This window comes from Heterodontus francisci, chromosome 15 (genome assembly GCF_036365525.1).
Source record: "Heterodontus francisci isolate sHetFra1 chromosome 15, sHetFra1.hap1, whole genome shotgun sequence".
NCBI lineage: Eukaryota > Metazoa > Chordata > Chondrichthyes > Heterodontiformes > Heterodontidae > Heterodontus > Heterodontus francisci.
The window spans coordinates 12,699,698-12,719,989 of NC_090385.1; positions in this window are offsets into that span (position 1 = coordinate 12,699,698).

A 20,292-nucleotide genomic window follows, 5' to 3' on the forward strand; every position below is an offset into this window, starting at 1 on the left:
CATCTACCTGAGAGAATAACAGAACTTTACTTTAATGCCTTGTTCTCGCCACCTTTGGCAGTACAGTACATTTTCCGTACTGCACTGGAGTGTCAACTGAAATTATGGGCTCAAATCCTAGATTGAGACTTGGAACCTATAACCATCTAACTCAGAGGTAAAAGTGTTATCATGAGGCCATTGCTGATGCCTAGTTTAGGCTGCCCAAGTTCCTTATGAGCTGAAATCTGCTTCCATGCCACTGTTGTGTATGGGTTGATGTTTTCTAGCAGACCCATAATACTTAGAACACATTTATTTTCAAGTAAAACAGTATATTGGCCATTTAGGGCTGAGAGAGGAGGAATTTCTTCACTCAGAGGGTGGTGAGTCTTTGGAATTCTCGACTCCAGAGGACTGTGGAGGCTCAGTCATTGAGTGTGTTCAAGACAGAGATTGATAGATTTCTAGATATTAAAGATACCAAGGGATATGGGGATAGTGTGGTAAAATGACATTGAGGTGGAAGATCGGCCATGATCTAGTTGAATGGTCTACTCCTGTACCTATTTCCTATGTTCCTAAAAAAATGCGGCAAGATACCAATATAGCAAACATAACAAAACCAAAATAACAAAAAGAGATATTCCAGGCTAAGTGCTGACTGCTTGTACACTAGTGTCCAACTGTATCATTTCAAGACCTATGCTACTTGCTGAGAACGGTAACAAGAATTTTGGGCTTTGTCTTTTTTTCATGTTTTAATCAGTCATATCAGATTATTTGTTTTGTAAATTTGTTATTTAATAACGTTTTCCAATTCTGGCCTCTTGTGCATTCTGATTTAATTGCCCCACCATTGGCGACTGTACCTTCAGCTACTTAAGCCCTCGTCTCAGTCATCTGTCTTAATACCTTCTTATGCGGCTTGATGTCAAATGCTGCTTGCTAGCACTCCTGTGAAGCATCATTGGACGTTTTATTATATCAAAGGTGCTATATGCAAGCTGTTATAGCTGTTGTTGAAGATAAGGCTAAAATCCACCCACAACAAGAGCCAGGGGAACATAAACAGTGAATTGGAGGAGAAAAGGCTAAGGATGGCAGTGAATGGTCAAGGATAGAGGTGCACAGTAAGAAACTCCGTAGGAAGCTGACTACCCAGAAGCCAATTCTGGTTCTTCAGTATCCCCAATTGTAACCATTGGTGGCTGTGCCTTCAGCTGCCAAGGCCCTAAATCCTGGAATTCACTCCCTAAACCTCTCCACCTCTCTACCTCTCTTTCCTCCTTTAAGATGCTGTGAGGTGATGCATTTTGGGAGGACTAACAAGGCAAGGGAATATACAATGGATGGTAGGACCCTAGCAAGTACAGAAGGTCAGAGGGACCTTGGTGTACTTGTCCATAGATCACTGAAGGCAGCAGCACAGGTAGATAAGATGGTTAGGATGGCATATGGGATACTTGCTTTTATTAGCCGAGGCATAGAATATAAGAGCAGGGAGGTTATGATGGAGCTGTATAAAATGCTAGTTAGGCCACAGCTGGAGTACTGTGTACCGTTCTGGGCACCACACTATAGGAAGGAAGTGATTGCACTGGAGAGGGTGCAGAGGAGATTCACCAGGATGTTGCCTGGGCTGGAGCATTTCAGGAATGAAGAGAGGCTGAAAAGGCTATGGTTGTTTTCCTTAGAACAGTGAATGCTGAAGGGGGACATGATTGAGGTATACAAAATTATGAGGAGCATTGCTGGTTAGATAGGAAGAGACTTTTTCTCTTAGCAGATGGGTCAATAACCAGGGAGCATAGATTTAAGGTAAGGGGCAGGAGGTTTAGAGGGGATTTGAGGAAAAATATTTTCACCCAGAGGGTGGTTGGAATCTGGAACACACTGCCTGAAGGGGTGGTAGAGGCAGGAACCCTCACAACATTTAAGACATATTTCGATGAACACTTGAAACATCATAGCATACAAGGCGATGGGCCAAGTGCTGGAAAATGGGATTAGAATAGTTAGGTGCTTGATGGCCAGCACAGACACAATGGACTGAAGGGCTTTATGACTTTAAAAACCCGCCTCACTGAACAAACATTTGTCCTAATGTTTCCATATATGGCTTGGTGTCAAACTGCGAAGTGGCTCGTGACCTTTTACTATGTTAAAAGTGCTATATAAATACACGTTATTGTTGTTGTACCATGATAATAAATAATTCATTAATGGGAATCACTGATGGCTTAGAATTGTTCACACCATCCCTTGTCATGCTGGTTCTGGACACAGAATAAAGGAGAAAATAACATCATCTTTTGTCTGCCCCAGGATTGATACAACTAACATGTCCATTAGATCAGTGAGCGCTTTCTAGCTGTGAGTCAAAGAAAATGTCATTGCAAAATATCCGACCACATGGCCATTTACATAGCAACACTATGAAAGGAGCAAATGCAACCACAATGCAAAGCCATCCATGAGAGACAGCTGGTTGAAGCAATCTTTAAAAAAAAATCAGGTTAATCCTATCTAAATGATGCAGAATAAAAAAAAAACAAATCCATGTTCCCATCACAATAGCATAGGACACACCAAGGTTATAAAGAGTGGGGGAGAGAAGACAAGAGAAATCAAAATGTGCTGGCTACATTGTTTTTGCAAATTGAAGCACAGTTTGTTCCAGTTTTGAATGAGTGAGATAGGAAATCATTGGCAAAGAGTAAAATAAACACGGTTCCAATTTGCAGCTGCTTGTTGGCCTGAAGATATAATGCAGGGAGCAAGCAAAGGAGTGAAAATGAAATGTAGACAACATCTAATAATTCAAAAGAATTTCAATTCTTGTTCTCAGCAATCGGAGTTTCTTTTTTTAAAAAAATGAGATCACAACTGTTGTTTTTCTTTCGACATGTAATATCTTTGAGCAAGTTGGACATAACCAGCGTGGGAGCAGAGCTTATGGATGCAAGTAATTGATAGGGACAGGATGTAATGAACTAATTTTCTCGTACCTAATACCTATGCTTACTGTTCAGCTGAATCATGTCTGAAACACAAGAAGGGCAAACCAGCAACTCGAGCCTCAGTGAAATACCAGCTGTGTCTCAGAATGATTAGGATTGCTATGAACAGTGGCAGGACCTTGGAGAGGCTCCAGACATTAGGGGCAATTTTGCTGGAGCATGGCTTTCTTCATGCTTAACCACAAATGAATCAAAGCTGCAAGAGTGAGCTGAGATTCTAGCTGTTGGGATGCTGAGATGTTTATGACACATAACACAAGCCTCTGTTGAGAATTGAATTAAGCAGGATTGACTGCAAGCAATATGATGAATATGTTGAATTTAATCAGATTTAAGATGGGATATAACACATCAGTTATACAGCAAAAACATATAACCGTGATAAGTCGTGAGTACCGGACGCGATCGAACAGCATGCCCGAACTGCTGTTCTCTTTCACTTCCCCCTCTTTTCTTCTCAGTGCCATGCTTCTTCTTGAAGTCTTCTGAAGTACCCAAGAGTGTTAGACCGAAGTTAGCATGGATCCACCTTTGAAAGCCCTCCTCTCTACTACCTACTGCAACTAGAACCCTTCCAAACCTTATCCTTTATACCCTTTTTCAGGGGTGGACCGAGGGTGCATTGTTACCAAGGCCTCATTGCCATTTAGAGGTTCCCCCTTAATACATAGTGCCCAATAGTATGTCGAGATCTTTGTTCAAACCATGGAAAGAAGCCTACCCTTATCATGCTTCTACAGCATGCTAAGGATTATTTCACTTATGTCACTCTCTGCTGTTTCTCTGATCAGCTTCGCAGTTCCCTAGGAACACACCAGCCTTCAAGTGTACTCAGTAAACTTTCCCCTTGTTCATTTCCGACTGTTATCAGTTGTGCATGCTTAGAGCTGCTCATAGGTCAGTCATCCAGTCTGAATATTCTACTCCCTAATCAAACTATTTTACCATAGAAGGATGCACTATGTTTACAAAAACACCTACTTTCACACACTGGTTAACTTACGTGTTTTAGCAAACAATTTTGTGAAACAACGTTAAAAGACAATCCTAACACAACACCATAAAGATGGTTGTTTATTTAGACATCTACCCAGTTACTATTGTAGAGGGATCATCTAGCCATGCCCTGTCTCCTGGGTTTTTGGTTCCCTGCATCTGGGGCAATTGTCATATATCAAAATATTCATTCCACTTGTTTCTCGTGAAATGAAACGTAAGTAATTTCTAGTAAAATGAAACTTACAGGATCAATCTAATCATCTACCTTATTCCAAGCTAAATATCATCTATATATATTCTATGCATATTCCTAATTTCTAACACCTCTAGAAATTATCTTAGACTTTTCCACATGCAGTGACCTCAAACACCATAATATTTACTCATCATCTTTGTACTGTGCTGAGTGGATATTACCCACTTTACTTTGGAAGGTATTTATAGGAAGAAATAGAGAGAAAGAAAAAAGAAAGAACATTATGTAGCACCATTCACAACCTCAAGGCATTCCGAAGCACTTTATAGTCAACAAAGCACTTTTGAAATGTAGTTGCTGTTGTACTGTAGGAAACACGACAGCCAATTTGCACACAGCAAAACAGCAATGTGATAATGACCAGATAATCTGTTTTTCTAGTGGTGTTGGTCAAGGGATAGATATTGACCGAGGTCGCCAGGAAAAAGTCCCCTCCTCTTCTTCAAACAGTGCCATGGGATCTTTTACATCCACTTGAGGAGGCAGACATCACCTCTGATTAATGCCTCATCTGAGTATCGTACAGCTTTGATAGTGCAGCACTCCCTCAGTACTGCACTGGATTGTCAGCCTTGATTATGTGCTCAGGTGTTGGAGTGGGACTTGAACCTTCTGATTCAAAGGTGGGAGTGCTATCACTGAGGCAAGGCAGGCACCTAAATATTTTCTAAATCAGAGTGAAGACTTATAAAAAAGAATGGAAGCATTTCACCTGCACATTGCATGTGTGCTGCTTTAATTAGAAGGTCGCCTGAACATCCCAGCATTGCCATCTTTGGAATGCAAAGTTAAAGTGAGGTCCCATCTAATTTTCGGCAAACCATCACCAGGACCCTACTTCCATGGCTAAGCTGTCACTCACTTCCATCTCAAATTGCAATCGACTTAAAACTTGCATCCACACCTTCATCATTTCTAGGCTTGATTCCTCCAATTCCTTCCTCACTGACCTCCCACATTCTACCCTAAACAAAGTCTAACTCAACTAGAACTCTGCCTCCCAAAACAAAAATGCTAGATTCTGCACATCTATCCTTAAGGGCTCCCCAACAGGAAGCTTCAGCAGCTCCCTGTCCCTCACATATTGATTTCACATTCCACATCCTAGTTTAGAAATGCTTCCATGGCTTCATTGCATTCTGCCAATGTAATTTACTGCAGCTTTATGCCCCCAGCAGCTTTGTCCTTTCAACTCTGATATGATTTGCGTTACCACCATCAGCTGTAGTGGCAGTACCTACAGCCATCTTGTCCCTAAGCTGTAGACTTGTCTTCCTAAACCCAACAACAAATTGTATTTATATAGCACCTTTAGCATAGTAAAATACCCCCAAGGCCACGCTATCGAAACAACATTTGACACAGAGCTGCATAAAGAAATATTTGGACAGATGACCAAAGTTTTGTCAAAGAGGTAGGTTTAAAAAAAAGACTTGCATTTATATAGCACTTCCCACAAACTCAGGACTTCCCAAACCACTTTACAGCCAAGGAAGCACGTTTGAAGTGTAGTCACTGTTCTAATAAGGAGCGTCTTAAATGAGGAAAGAGAGGTGCAGAGGCGGAGAGGTTTAGGGAGGGAATTCCAGCACTTAGGGCCTAGGCAAATGAAAGCACGGTCACCAATGGTGGAGCGATGAAAATTAGGGATGCGCAAGAGACCAGGATTGAAGGAACATGGAGATCCTGGGGGTTGTAGGGCTGGAGGAGATTATAGAGACTATGGAGGGATTTGAAAACAAGAATGAGAATTTTAAAATTACAGCGTTTCCGGAACGGGCGCCAATGTAGGTCAGTGAGTACAGAGGTAAAGGGTGAATGAGACTTGGTGTGAGTTTTGGATGACCTCAAGTTTATATAAGGTGGAAGGTGGGAGGCCGGCCAGGAGAGCATTGGAATAGTCAAGTTTAGAGGTCACAAAGGCATGAATGAGAGTTTCACTAGCAGATGAGCTGAGACAGGGGCAAACTCAGGCATTGTCACAGAGGTGGAAATAGGCAGTCTGATTATGCTGTTGTGATCCAAATCTCTTACATTCAATCTTGTATCTATCTTGGCCGCTCAGCTACAGGAAACAATCTGCTTCTACCTTGCCCCTTCCTTTCATGACTTTTATATCTGCTTGGTTTCAACAAAAAAAAATACACAAATGCACAAAAAGTGCTAATTTTCCATGATTTTGAATGATGAGAGGGTAAAATCTGCTTTAAAACCCATCTTTTTTGACTGTCCCCTATTCTTACTACTCCTTCTACCATTCCTTAGTCACAATCGTCATACAAGCCTTTGCAGGATGAAGTCATCACAAACAACTAAATTAATGTTTTTATGTAATTAATTTGATGGTTAAATTATTGGAAGCTGTAGTCTTAACTAATTTAGAGTACAATTGTAGAATGCAAGATTTAAAGGATCATTTTATAAATGATATTGGATAAAATCAAGGTTTTATAGATTTTGTTCTCATTGTTAATATTCACACACTGATTTGATAATGAAAGCAAATGAAGAAATATTGCTATAGAGACCAGATTGTACCAGTGTTCTTCTAATCCGACTCCCTGAGATATACTAAGATATATGGGGTACACGTCTTTCTCTATAAATCTTATTAAAAAAAATCTGATTTCCATATGTATCCTTCAGATGCCAGAGGCATATTTACTTCTAACATCAATGTTTCTGCTGACAAGTGGGAAGACACTGTGGTGTAGTGACTCCCGTTTTTAGTTTATGGGACATCATTTGTTCCAGCACTGTTTTTGTTCTCCATTCATTTAGAATTGGAGAAAATGACTTGCTTATTAAAACAACAACGGCAACTTTTATTTATATTGCGCCTTTAACATGGTAAACCACCCAAAGTCACCACAACAATAATAACAACTTGTATTTATATCGAGCCTTTAATGTCATAAAATGTCCCAAGGTGTTCCACAGAGACATCATAAAGCAAAATATGACACTGAGCCAGAAAAGGAGATATTAGGGCAGATGACCAAAATCTTGATCAAAGAGGTAGGTTTTAAGGAGGGTCTTAAAGGAGGGAAGTGAGGTAGAGAGGTTTAGGGAGGGTATTTCAGAGCTTACAGCCTTGGCAGCTGAAGTCATGGCTGCCAATGGTATGAAGAGTGCAGATATTTCACAGGGGTACAGGGCTGGAAGAGGTTACAGAGATAGGGAGGGGTTAGGCCATGGAGGAATTTGTAAACAAACATGAGAATTTTAAAACTAAGGTGTTTAACGGGGAGCCAGTGTAGATCAGGGAGCACAGGGGTAATGGGTGAACAGCATTTGGTTCGAATCAGGACACATGCAGCAGAGTTTTGGATGATGACAAGTTTACAGAGGGTAGAATGTGGGGGGCTGGCCAGCTGTGCATTAAAATAGTCAAGTCCAGAGGTAATAAAGGCATGAATGAGGGTTTCATCAGCAGAAAAGCTGATGCAGGGTATGATCTAATTGCCATTACAGAAACATGGCTACAGGGTGACCAAGACTGGGAACTGAATATTCAAGGATATTCGACATTTAGGAAGGACAGGCAAAAGGGAAAATGAGGTGGTGTGAGGGATCAGTGCATTAGTAAGGGAGGATCTCAGATCGGAAAAACAAATTGTGGAATCTGTATGGTTGGAGTTAAGAAACAACAAGGGACAGCAAACATTAGTAGGAGTTGTTTATAGGCCACCAAACAGTAGTGGTAGTGTAGAGTATGGTATAAATCAGGAGATTAGAGAAGCATGTGGCATGGGCAGTACAGTAATCATGGGTGATTTCAATCTGCATATAGACTGGGTAAACCTAATGAGCACTAATGCTGTGGAGGACGATTTTCTAGACTGTATTAGGGATGGTTTTCTAGAGCAGTATGTTGAGGAACCGACTAGAGAACAGATTATTTTAGATCTAGTTTTATGTAATAAGAAAGGGCTAATTAATAATCTTGTTGTAAAGGAATCTATAGGGATGAGTCACGGTAATATGATAGAATGTTACATTATGTTTGAAAGTGAAGTAGTTCAATCTGAAGCCAGGGTAAACAAAGGAAATTATGAAGTTATGAGGGGCAAATTGGCTGAGGTGTATTGGGAAAATACATTAAAAGGTATGACAGTACATAAGCAATGGATAGTCTTTGAAGAAATATTACAGAGTTTACAGCAAATATACATTCCTTCAAGGCACAAAAACTCCAAAAGTAAAGGCAGTCAACCGTGGACAACAATGGAAATTAAGGATTGTATAAGATTAAAAGAAAAGGCCTATAAAGTTGCCAGAAATAGTAGTAAACTTGAGGAGTAGGAGGATTTTAGAATACAGCAACAGAGGATCAAGAAACTGATCATGAAAGGGAGAATAGAATATGAATGTAAGCTAGCAAAAAATATAAAAACTGACTGTAAAAGTTTCTATAGGTACATAAAAAGGAAATGTTTGGCCAAGACAAATGTGGGTCCATTACAGGCAAATTCAGTAGAATTTAATACGGAGAATAGAGGAATGGCAAAGAAGCTTCACTGAAGAAGGTACAAGAAATCTACCAGAATTAGAGATCCAAGGGATTAGGGGGAATGAGGAACTGAAGGAAATTAGTATTAGTAAGAATGTTGTATTGGAGAAATTAATGGGGCTGAAGGTTGATAAGTCCACAGGACCTGACATTCTCCATCCCAGAGTGTTGAAGGAGGTAGCTATGGAAATAGTGGATGCATTGTTGATCATCTTCCAAAATTCTATAGATTCTGGAGCAGTTCCTGCAGATTGGAAGGTCGCAAATGTCACCTCACTATTTAAGAAGGGAGGGAGAGAGAAAACAGGGAACTACAGACCTGTTAGCCTTACATCAGTCCTTGGGAAAATGCTAGAATCAATTCTAAAGGATGTGATAAATGGACACTTGGATAATAATGATCTGATTGGGCATAGTCAACATGGATTTATGAATGGGAAATCATGTTTGACAAACCTGTTGGATTTTTTTGAGGATGTTACTAACAGAATTGATAAAGGCGAATCAGTGGATGTGGTATACTTGGATTTTCAGAAGGCTTTTGATAAAGTTCCCCACAGGAGGTTGGTGAGCAAAATTCAAGCACAAGGGATAAGAGGTAATAGGAGGTAATATACTGGCATGCAGAAAGCAGAGAGTAGGAATAAACGAGTCATTCGCGCATTGGCAGGCTGTGACTAATGGGGTACCACAAGGCTCAGTGCTTGGGCCCCAGCTGTTCACAATATATATCAATGATTTCGATATGGGGGACAAATGTAGTATTTTCAAATTTGTAAATGACACAAAACTAGGTGAGAATGTGTAATAAAAACAAGAAATGCTGGAAATACTCAGCAGGTCTGGCAGCATCTGTGGAAAGAGAAGCAGAGTTTAACATTTCATGGAGCAAAGGCAAATTGTATGTTAATTATGTGGTGAAAGACAAGGTGTTAGTACAGAGAGGGTGTTAATTGACAGAAAACTGAACAGCCTTTCCATAAGCACAAACATGAAAAAAAGTGGGTAGGCACAGTAGACACAAATTAAACAAACTAAAATAAAATTAACACATAAAAAAAAGAAAAAATAACTAAAGATAAAAATATAAAGGGGGCCCATCATGCCCTGAAATTATTGAACTCAATGTTCAGTCCGGCAGGCTGTAGTGTGCCTAATGTCTAAATGAACATTGATGTTCACTGGAACAGTGCAGCAATCCCAGGACAGAGATGTGGACATGAGAGCAGGGGGGGGGGGGGGTTTGAAATGGACAGCAACTGGAAGTTCGGAGTCATGCTTTTGGACTGAGCGAAGGTGTTCTGCAAAGCGGTCACCCAGTCTGTGTTTGGTCTCCCCAATATAGAGGAGACCACATTGTGAGCAGCGAATACAGTATACTAAATTGAAAGAAGTACAAGTAATTCACTGCTTCACCTGAAAGGAGTGTTTGGGGCCTTGGATAGTGAGGAGAGAGGAGGTAAATAGGCAGGTATTACAATAATTCAATAGTTCAATAATTTCAGAGCATGACGGGCCCCCCTTTTTATTTTTGTTTTTACTTATTTTTTCTTTTTTATGTGTTTGTTTTATTTTAGTTTGTTTAGTTTGTTTCTATTGTGCCTACCCACTGTTTTTTTCATGTTTGTGCTTATGGAAAGGCTGTTCAGTTTTCTGTCAATTAACACCCTCTCTGTACAAACACCTTGTCTTTCACCACACAATTAACATACCATTTGCCTTTGCTCCATGACCTTCTGGTCAGTTATTCTCTGTGATCTTGTCCTATTAACACCTTCTCTTGTTATCTCTTGCCCCATCCCCACTTTACTTGCTTAAAACCTATTACATTTCTAGCCTCTGCCAGTTCTGATGAAGGGTCACTGACCTGAAAAGTTAACTCTGCTCCTCTTTCCACAGATGCTGCCAGACCTGCTGAATATTTCCAGCATTTCTTGTTGTCATTTCAGATTTCCAGCATCTGCAGTATTTTGCTTTTATTTTAGGTGGGAATGTGTCTTGTGAGGAAGATGCAAAGCGGCTTCAAGGGGATTTGGACAGACTTAGTGAATGGGCAAGAACGTGGTAGATGGAATATAATGTGGAAAAATATAGGGTTATCCACTTTGATAGGAGGAACAGATGTGCTGAGTATTTCTTAAATGGTAAGAGATTAGAAAGTGTAGATGTACAAAGGGACCTGGGTGTCCTTGTTACTAAGTCACTGAAAGCTAACATGCAGGTGCAGCAAGCAATTAGGACAACTAATGGTATGTTAGCCTTTATCACAAGAGGATTTGCATACAGGAGTAGTGAAGTCTTGCTTCAATTGTATAGAACCTTGGTTAGACCACACCTGGAGTACTGTTTGCAGTTTTGGTCCCCTTACCTTAGAAAGGATATTATTGCCATAGAGGGAGTGCAACGAAGGTTCACCAGACTTGTTCCCAGGATGGCAGGACTGTCCTATGAAGAGAGATTGGGGAAACTGGGCCTGTATTCTCTAGAGTTTCGAAGAATGAGAGGTGATTTCATTGAAACCTACAAAATACTTGAAGGGATAGACAGGGTAGATGCAGATAAGATGCTTCCCCTGGTTGGGGAGTCTAGAAGTGGGAAGCCATTTAGGACAGGGGGTTGTGAATCTTTGGAATTCTCTACCCCAGAGGGCTGTGGAAGCTCAGTCATTGAGTATGTTTTAAGTAGAGATTGACAGATTTCTAAATACAAATGACATAAGGGGATATGAGGATAGTGTGGGAAAAAGGCATTGAAGTGGATGATCAGCCATGATCGTATTGAATGGTGGGGCAGGTGTGATGGGCTGAATGGCCTACGCCTCTTCCTATGTTCCTATGAGATGGGCGATGTTATGGAGGTGGAAATGGGCAGTCTTAATGTTGGCTGTAGTGTTGTAGTGTTTTGAAATTGCAATTGCACAATACGTTGTGTTCTCTCAAGGCTACTGTCGAACACACCTGCTAGCAAAGTGAAATTAAAACAGACAGAATAAAAGAGAAGCCTTTGTGTTCAGCTGTTGCAATCTTTGTCTCTTTGTCTTTACTACATATCCTATACTAAACGCGGCTAAACCTCGCTCAAGTCTCGATCGAGGACATCACAATGGCGTGGATATGTGGTCGAAAGCACATCTTGGGTAGCAAGGGAGCGGAGGGAGCGGAGTTTGTGGCAGAGTTCAAAGATAATGGCTTCAGTCTTTCCAATATATAATTGTAGGAAATATCTGTTCACTGGATGCCGGAGAAACAGTCTAACAATTTAGGGACAGTGGATGAGTCAAAAGAGGTGGTGGTGGTGACAGGACCACTTATCAAACAAAATTTGACACTGAGCCGTATAGAAGATATTAGGACAGGTGACCAAAATCTTGGACATTGAGATGCGTTTTGCACACTGTCTTAAATGAGGAGACAGAGACAGAGGTAGAGAGGCAGAGAGGTTTAGCAACAGAATTCCAGATCTCGAGGCTGAAGGCACGGCCGCTAATGGAGGAGTGCTGAAAGGGATGCACAAGAGGTCATAATTGGAGCAGCACAGAGATCTCGGCAGGACCTTGTAGGAGTTTACAGAAATAGGGATGGGTGATGCTGTGGAAGGATTTGAAAACAAGGACAAAAGTATTAAAATTAAGGTGTTGGTGCACTGGAAGCCAATGTCGGTCAGCAAACACAGAGGGTGATGGGTGTAGCATATTTGGTGCAAGTTAGAATACACAACAGATTCTTTTAGTGTTGTCTTAAGACCAGAATTTTTAATCAGTGCCAGGACATTAATAAATGTTAATTTCACCTTCTGCTTAAAGCAGAATTAATGGTATCCAAAAATCGTGCACCAAAGCACAGAGCAGTTGTCCCATAGTTAATTTATAATGCCAATTGTTTTCACCATTCAATCCACACAAGTGAAACTAAGATGATGTTCCTTCCTCTCTAATGTCCAATTATTCTTTCCTAGAATGGATACCGTTTATGTAGTTAGGCTATAATAAATGCGTCTTTCTTTCCTATGATTATAACTGGACATCATTATCGAATGAAGGGCGAGTAGAGTCAATCCCCCACATTGGGCACTCCCAGCAAGCTGCCAACCCCTCCCTCTCCTTCACCCGTCTCCCTCCTCTACCCCTCCCCCTCACTCACTACTGCCACTTTCTCAACTCCTCCTCCACTCTCCCTTCCCTCTCCCATCTACCTCCCTTCCTTCCATCTCCCCCACTTCCCTCTTCCGCCCTCCCCTCCACTCACCCTCTCTCCTTTCCTCACCTTTCCCTCCCATTCATCCTCTCCCCTTCCTGCATCTCCCCCCTCTCCCCTTCCTGCATCTCCCCCTCCCTCCCACTCTATCCCCTCTCTTTTTACTCGCTCCCCTCCCCTCCCCTCCCCTCCCCTCTCCTCCTCTTCCCTCCATATCCCCCTCCTTTCACTCCAGATCCCCTCCTCTTTCCCTCCCTTATCCCTCCACTCCCTCCTCTCCCCCTCCACTTCCCTCCCTCCCCCTTCCCTCACTTCACTCTCTGACTCCCTCCCTGCACCCCCTCAACTTCCCTTCCCCTTCCCATCTCCACCTCCCTTCCCATCTCTCCCCTTTCCCTTTCCCCACCCTCCTCCTCCTCCTCCCCTCCCTTTTCCTCCCTTCCCCTTCCTTCCTTCTCCCTCCTGTACCACTCATTCCCCTCCCTCTCCTATCCCTTTCCCTTCTCCTTCTCCTTCCTACCTTGTCCCTCGCTCTCCAACTCTCCACCCTCCCTCTCACACTTTTCTTCTTCCCCCTCCCTTCCCTGCCCCTTTATCCCTCACTTCCCTCTCTGCCTCTTTCCTCCCATTCTCTTCCCTCCCACCCACTCATTCCCTCTCCTGCTCTCCTTTAGCCCCCTGCATCCCCGCATCCCCCTCCCATTCCTTCCCTCTCATTTCACAGTTAATCTGCTGCCGGCTTCCCCCACAGATGATCTTCATCCTTCTTGTGACTGGCTCTGCTGCCTCTTGGAGCATGACTAAGGTCCTCAGCATGTCTAGTCACATCCTGATGACACAAGAGCACCAATTGTATGTGACCCTCTTGTTCATCAGTTTAGTCAGCACTGTTCATAGTTGGGCCTGAAATAATTTCTAGGTCTCTGTTTCTTAAGCATTATTAAAGGAAAGAAAGATTATATTTTATAAAGTGCCTTACACAACCTCAGGACATCCCAAAGCGCTAATCAGCCAATAAAAAACTTCAGAGGCAAAGTCACTGTTGTAATAGGAACCTAGGGACAGGGGTAGGCCAGTCAACCCCTCGAGCCTATTCTACCACTCAATCAGATCATGACTGATCTGTATCCTAACTCCATATACCTGCCTTGGCTCCAGTGTAGGAAACATGGTAACTAAACTGCACACAGCAAGATCCCACAAACAGCACTAAGATAATCTGTTTATTACTGATTTTAGTTGAGGAATTATGTCCAAAACTCCCCTGCTCTTCTTTGAAATGGTGTCATGGGATTTTTTACATCCACCTGCAAGGGTAAACAGGGCCATGGTTTAATATCTCATCCAAAAGGCAGCACCTCTGAAAGTGCAGCACTCCCTCAGTACTATACTGGAGAATCAGCCTAGATTGTGAATCTCTGCAAACACTATGCTTCACTCGGAGCATTCGATTGGGCAATCAGCCCAACACGTTATTAAAGTCTTAAAAAGTAATCCTTTAGATTTTCGGATTAAATTCAGTATTCTCCACCCCTTCCCAAAGTTGACTCCACAAATTAGAATTACATCCCATTAAACCAGAACTATCAATGTCAGGATACTGCAGTTCTGCTCTGATTCAGGCAGCTGCTTTCTCTGTTTGGTGTAGAAAATGTTTAATCTTAGAACCACAGAATGTTGCAGCAATGATACAAGCTATTTGTTCCAGTAAGTCTGCATTTTTTTCCACATGAGCCACCTTGTTTAATCCAACTTTCCGGCTTCTAATATTCCTCTTTTTTGAGTAAATATCTAAGCCATTTTTAATATGTATTTATGGACTCTGCTTCCACACATTGCACATTCCAACCATTCACTGTGCAAAGATTTTTTTTTCAAACTTCCTTTCAATTCTTTTAACTTTTATGTTATGGCCAGGTAAGGACGGGGTGGGGGGGGGGGGGGGGGGGGGGGTTCTCAGGCTCCCCTCTTGCCCTTCCTCTTATTTGACCGCAGCAGGGTATATTCCTTTCTTAAACAGTGGTTGTGCTGACCATCTCAGTGAGTGTTTTACCTTTCTCCTTTAATGTGATCATGAAAGAACAAATTGGACAGGTTTTCTTGCATTTAAACAAGAAAGAGGTAAGTTTATTATACTTAATACTCTAACCCCAATTTAAAAATACGCTACACATTCCACATTCACGCAGACATTCACACGAGAATCATACATATACAAATAGATTACAGAGGGAAAAATAGATTTTGTGGTTAGATTAAAGGCCAGAATAAATGGAACTTAAGTATACAGTCTGTGAAGTGGGTGATCCGATAGCCCTCAGCTGAAGCTGTATTCTTGAAGTCCCTGCTGGTCAAAGTGCACTTTGTGGTTGGCCTGCTTTGCTCAGGGTTTTCCTGAAGGCAGAATTGTAGTTGGCTCTCTTCCCTTGGTCGCTGGCCGAAGCAGTCTGTAGGCTTGGAGGGTCCACAGTCGCAGACAGCTTTCAAACTTGATGTTTTCTGGGGAGAGAGAAAGAGAGTAGAGGTTTCTCTGCTGCTGCAGTCTCAGTTTCTGCTTGTCTTCTGTCCAAAGGAAACAAATCCAGCTTCACCCTGAGATGAACAGATGGTCACATGACTGCTTTAGGTTTTCTGGAACCTTCTAATGCAATTCAAGGTTAGGAATTGGCTTCACATGCCACAGAATGCCAATTTACACTTGGAGGGGTTTTGTACTTTCAAAGTCAATATGCTCGGATTGCCTTGAATGTTGTTCTAATGAATTTATTTTAGGTAATTCAATCACTTAGAGCAAGCCATTGTTCTGTGTCCATGCTGCTCAAACCTCTGGCTCCAGGTGGATCTTTTGAATATGAAAAGGTGTTTCAGATGCAAATTGTGGTGGCCATCTTGGCTGCTAGTTTTTTTTTAAAAGTTAGTGTAGGATTTTTTTGCATTTAATGTAAGTTTCCAACCAATGAAATCAATATTTTTCATTTGGAATATGAGGTTTACCTTAAATTTGTTCTTTTGCATTACTGTTTTAGGGACCAGTGGAAACTTTAGGAGACTTGAAGACCTCTATCGGGGTCTAAGACTAAGACTGCCTATATCCGCCTCTGTAACTTCGCCCCTGCCTCAGCTCATCTGCTGCTGAAACCCTTATTCATGCCTTTGTTACCTTTAGACTTGACTATTTCAATGCACTCCTGGCTGGTTGCCCTCATTCTACCATCTGTAAACATGAGGTCATCCAAAACTCTGCTGCCTGTGTCCTTACTTGTACCAAATCCCGTTCATCTATCACCCCTGAGCTCACTAATCTATGTTGGCTCCCAGTTATGCAAAGACTGAATTTTAAAATTGTCATCCCTTTTTTCAAATCCCTTGATAGCCTCTCCCGTCCCTATCACTGTAACCTCCTCCAGCTCCACACCCTCCGAGATATCTGCACTACTCTAATTTTGGCCTCTTGAGCATCCCAATTTTAATTGCTCCACCATTGGTGGACGTGCATTCAGTTTTCTAGGCCCTAGACTCTGGAATTCCCTCTCTAACCCTCTCTGCCTCTCCAACATCACTTGTCTCCTTTAAGACACTCCTTAAAACCTAGCCCTTTGACCAAGCTTTTGGACATCTACCCTAATATCACCCACTATGGCTTGGTGTCTAATTTTGTTTTATAATGCTCCATTGAAGTGCCTTACAAAGTTTTATTACATTAAAGGCACTAAATAAATATCTGTTGTTGCTGTTGTCACCCCTTAGTTTCCTCATCCCCTGTCGCTCCAGCATAGAGGCAGCAGTGATATAGAATACACGTGGCTTGGGAGAAGAGAGGTTGCAGCTGCCTGAAACTCACCATTGAAAGCAAAGGGAGAAGATGATGGCGATTGAGGGGACTGAGAAAAACCCATTGAAATACTGTAATAATGCTCAGCACTCTCTGCTGCTATCTTACCAGCTTGTAGGAAAGGTTCAGTATGTATAATGAGCACCTACTTGCTACACTTTGGAGGTTTTCTGAATCACATCAAGATGGATGGCACTTTGACTGCCTTTGATTGAGCCTAGGGCAAGGAACAATATCACCACCAACACCAGCGGAATTAGCAGCAGCATCAGCACCAGCACCAGCTTGTGTTCACAGACCTGCAGCTGGAAAGCAGAGAGGGCAGTACAACCTGAGCTTCCTGAAGTACTGCTATTCCGACATGTCTGGGAAACCCAACATCTTCCTGTGCACCCTGTGCCACAGGCAGGGCCTACTGTGAGCTGCATCCCTCTGCTGCTTCCCTTTCTGCTGCTACTACTCTCCCTGCTGCTCCCCTCTCTGATACTGACCTCTCTGTAGCTGCCCGCTGTGCTGCGGCCCTCTCTGCAGCTGCCCTCTCTGTTGCTCCCCTCTCTGATACTGCCCTCTCTGCAGCTGCCCTCTCTGTTGCTGCCCTCTCAGCCCTCCTGCACAATTTCCAGCCCATGGAGTACTATGAGCAGTTCTGGACACTACACCATAGGAAGGAGATATTAGCCTTGATTAACCTTGTTTGCAGGTGAGGCTTTAGTTTAATGTCTTATTTGGAAGGCAGGACCTTTGGCAATGCAGCACTCTTCTCAGTACTGAACTGAAGTGTCAGCTTGGATTATGAGCTCCAGTTGGGTTTCAAGCTTCTTGCTCAGAGGTGAAAATGCTACCAAGTGAACCGAGCTGACAGAATACTGCATAGTTAAAGAAAGATTCATATTTTCTCCAGCACCTTTCACAACCCTCAGCATACCCCAAAACCCTATACAGCCAATAAAATACTTTTGAAGTGCAGCTACTATTGTAAGGTAGGAAATGGACAGCCAGTTTGCACACAGCATAATCCTACAAACAGCAATGAAATAAGAACCACACAATCCATTTAAATTTAATCCCTTTGGTTGAGGGATAAATATTGGCCAGAACATTAGGGAGAACTCCCATACTCTCCTTTAAAATAGAGCCATGGGATTATTTACATTCACCTGACAGGATGGACAGCTCTTCCTTTTAACATCTCATTTGAAAAACATCAACAACAATGCAGTACTCTCTTGCTTTCGAATTGAAGTGTTTGCCATGACCTTCATAACTCAGAGGCAAGACTGCTTGGATTATGAGCTACCATCCACAATTGGGGCTCAAACCTTCAAGCTCAGAGGCAAGCATGCTACCAAATGAGCCAAGCTCAGTAGAGCATACAGTGGGGCAAAGATTGATTGGTGGAGGTCAAAATTGGAGGCAGACTACACTTTTTCTAAATAAGCAGGTGGGAATTGAGAGTCGAGGCAATAATGATGCAAATGACTGCAATCAATTAATCAGGGTAGAAGTACTTGGGGCATACAATTAGATGAGCAATTAAATGAAAGATTTGAAACCAGTATGCAACAATCAGTGTTTCATTCTGCTGCTATGACATTAATAAGAAGAGCTGGCACCACTTTTCATAACCAGATGAGGTAAAGCTCGTAATTGAGTAAATTTTTCCATGAACTCCCGCTGTTGCTGTACAATTGATCCAGTCCTAAAGAAATCTGCTGCTCCCAATTTTATAACCACTTAGAGTATAATGAAAACCTGCTGTTAGAGATGGTTAATGATTTTAGACCTTGTGCATTTAGAGGACATATGAACTGCCAATTGGGATTAGTTCACACTGTGCTTTTAATGGTATTTGCTTAATAGGAACAATTGGATGAAGGGAATGTATTCCTCACCATGCACGCTTTGCCATTAAAATTACTGATAGGTAAGCACGTTTTGAAGAACTCACATTTTGTTCCTCCTGAGACAATAGTCATTTAATATTGCCATTCACTTCATATAACTGTTGCAGGATCTTAGAAGCATGGAAGCATACAGCATAGAAGGAGGCTGTTTGGCCCATCGCACCTGTCTCAGCTCTGTATAAGAATTGTACATTTCCTCCCACAGCCATGTGCTCTTTCCCCATAGCCCTGCATGGAGACTTCAAACAAGTGCCACCAAGACGATCGTTTCAGCCATCCACCTGAACAACTCAAAGGCCAGGGAAGAACTTCACGTCCAGTTCAGCAGCTGACCGTTCACCTATGACCCAATGCCAAAATATCTTGGCATTACTCTCGACCATATATTGACCGAGCAGCAGCAGCTCCAGAACACCGGAGCCAAAGTTAAGATGAGATTAAATTGAATAAGGAAAATGGTGAGTGCCACCTGGGGCAGCAGAGCCAACACACTACACAATGTTTCACTTGCCCTAATCTATGCAACAGCAGAGTACTGCTACTCAACCTGGCTGAGGAGCCGCCACACAAACACAGTAGATATCCACCACCGGGAAATCATGAGGATTATTTCTGGAATGTTGAGACCAGCACAGCTTGAGTGGCTTCTGTGCCAGCACAAGTTGAACCTCCTGATGTCCGCAGGGAAAACAATCCCCTCAAAGAACACCACTGGCTGACAGCTAATGAAGCATTCCCATTAATACAGGACCTTAAAAAACCCCATGCACTCGCCTGAAATCACGTAGCCCCTACTGGAACACACTCCACATACTACAAACTGACAACAGCCCCAGCTCTCGATGGAGCACCTCCTGGTTGACTGCTAACAACCGCAACCTGGTAACTAACCCGAGTGGTGAAGTCCCAGGTTTCAACCTCCCATGGAAAATCTGGACAACCCTCAGATGTTTAAAGATGGGTCGGGGAAGATTTGGCCACTAGTTCCACAAGTGGGACATGAGGACCAGATCAAACTGTGACTGGAGCCATCCAAGTCAGACCATCACCCACATAGAGAAATCTTGGAAGATACATTTCTGGTGGCATCACAACCATTCATATTTCATTAGCTGAAGCTGTTGAATGGAGTGTTAACCTCGACATCAAACTATAGCTGTTTCCTCAGCCATACAAATATATATAAAGCCCTGCAAACTTTATTTTTTCAAATATACACCCAATTCTCTTTTTAAAGTTGCTATTGAATCTGCTTTCATTGGCCTTTCAGCGCATTCCAGATCACAACTTGCTGTGTTAAAAAATACTTTTTAAAAATTTATTCATTCATGGAATGTGGGTGTCACTGGCCAGGCCAGTATTTATTGCCCATCCCTAATTGTCCTTGAAAAGGTGGTGGTGAGCTGCCTTCTTAAATCGCTACAGTCCATGTGGGGTAGATACACCCACAGTGCTGTTAGGAAGGGAGTTCCAGGATTTTGGCCCAGTGACAGTGAAAGAACGGCGATATAGTTCCAAGTCAGTATGGAGTGTGGCCTGGAGAGGAACTTTCAGGTGGTGGTGTTCCCATGCATCTGCTGCCCTTGTCCTTTT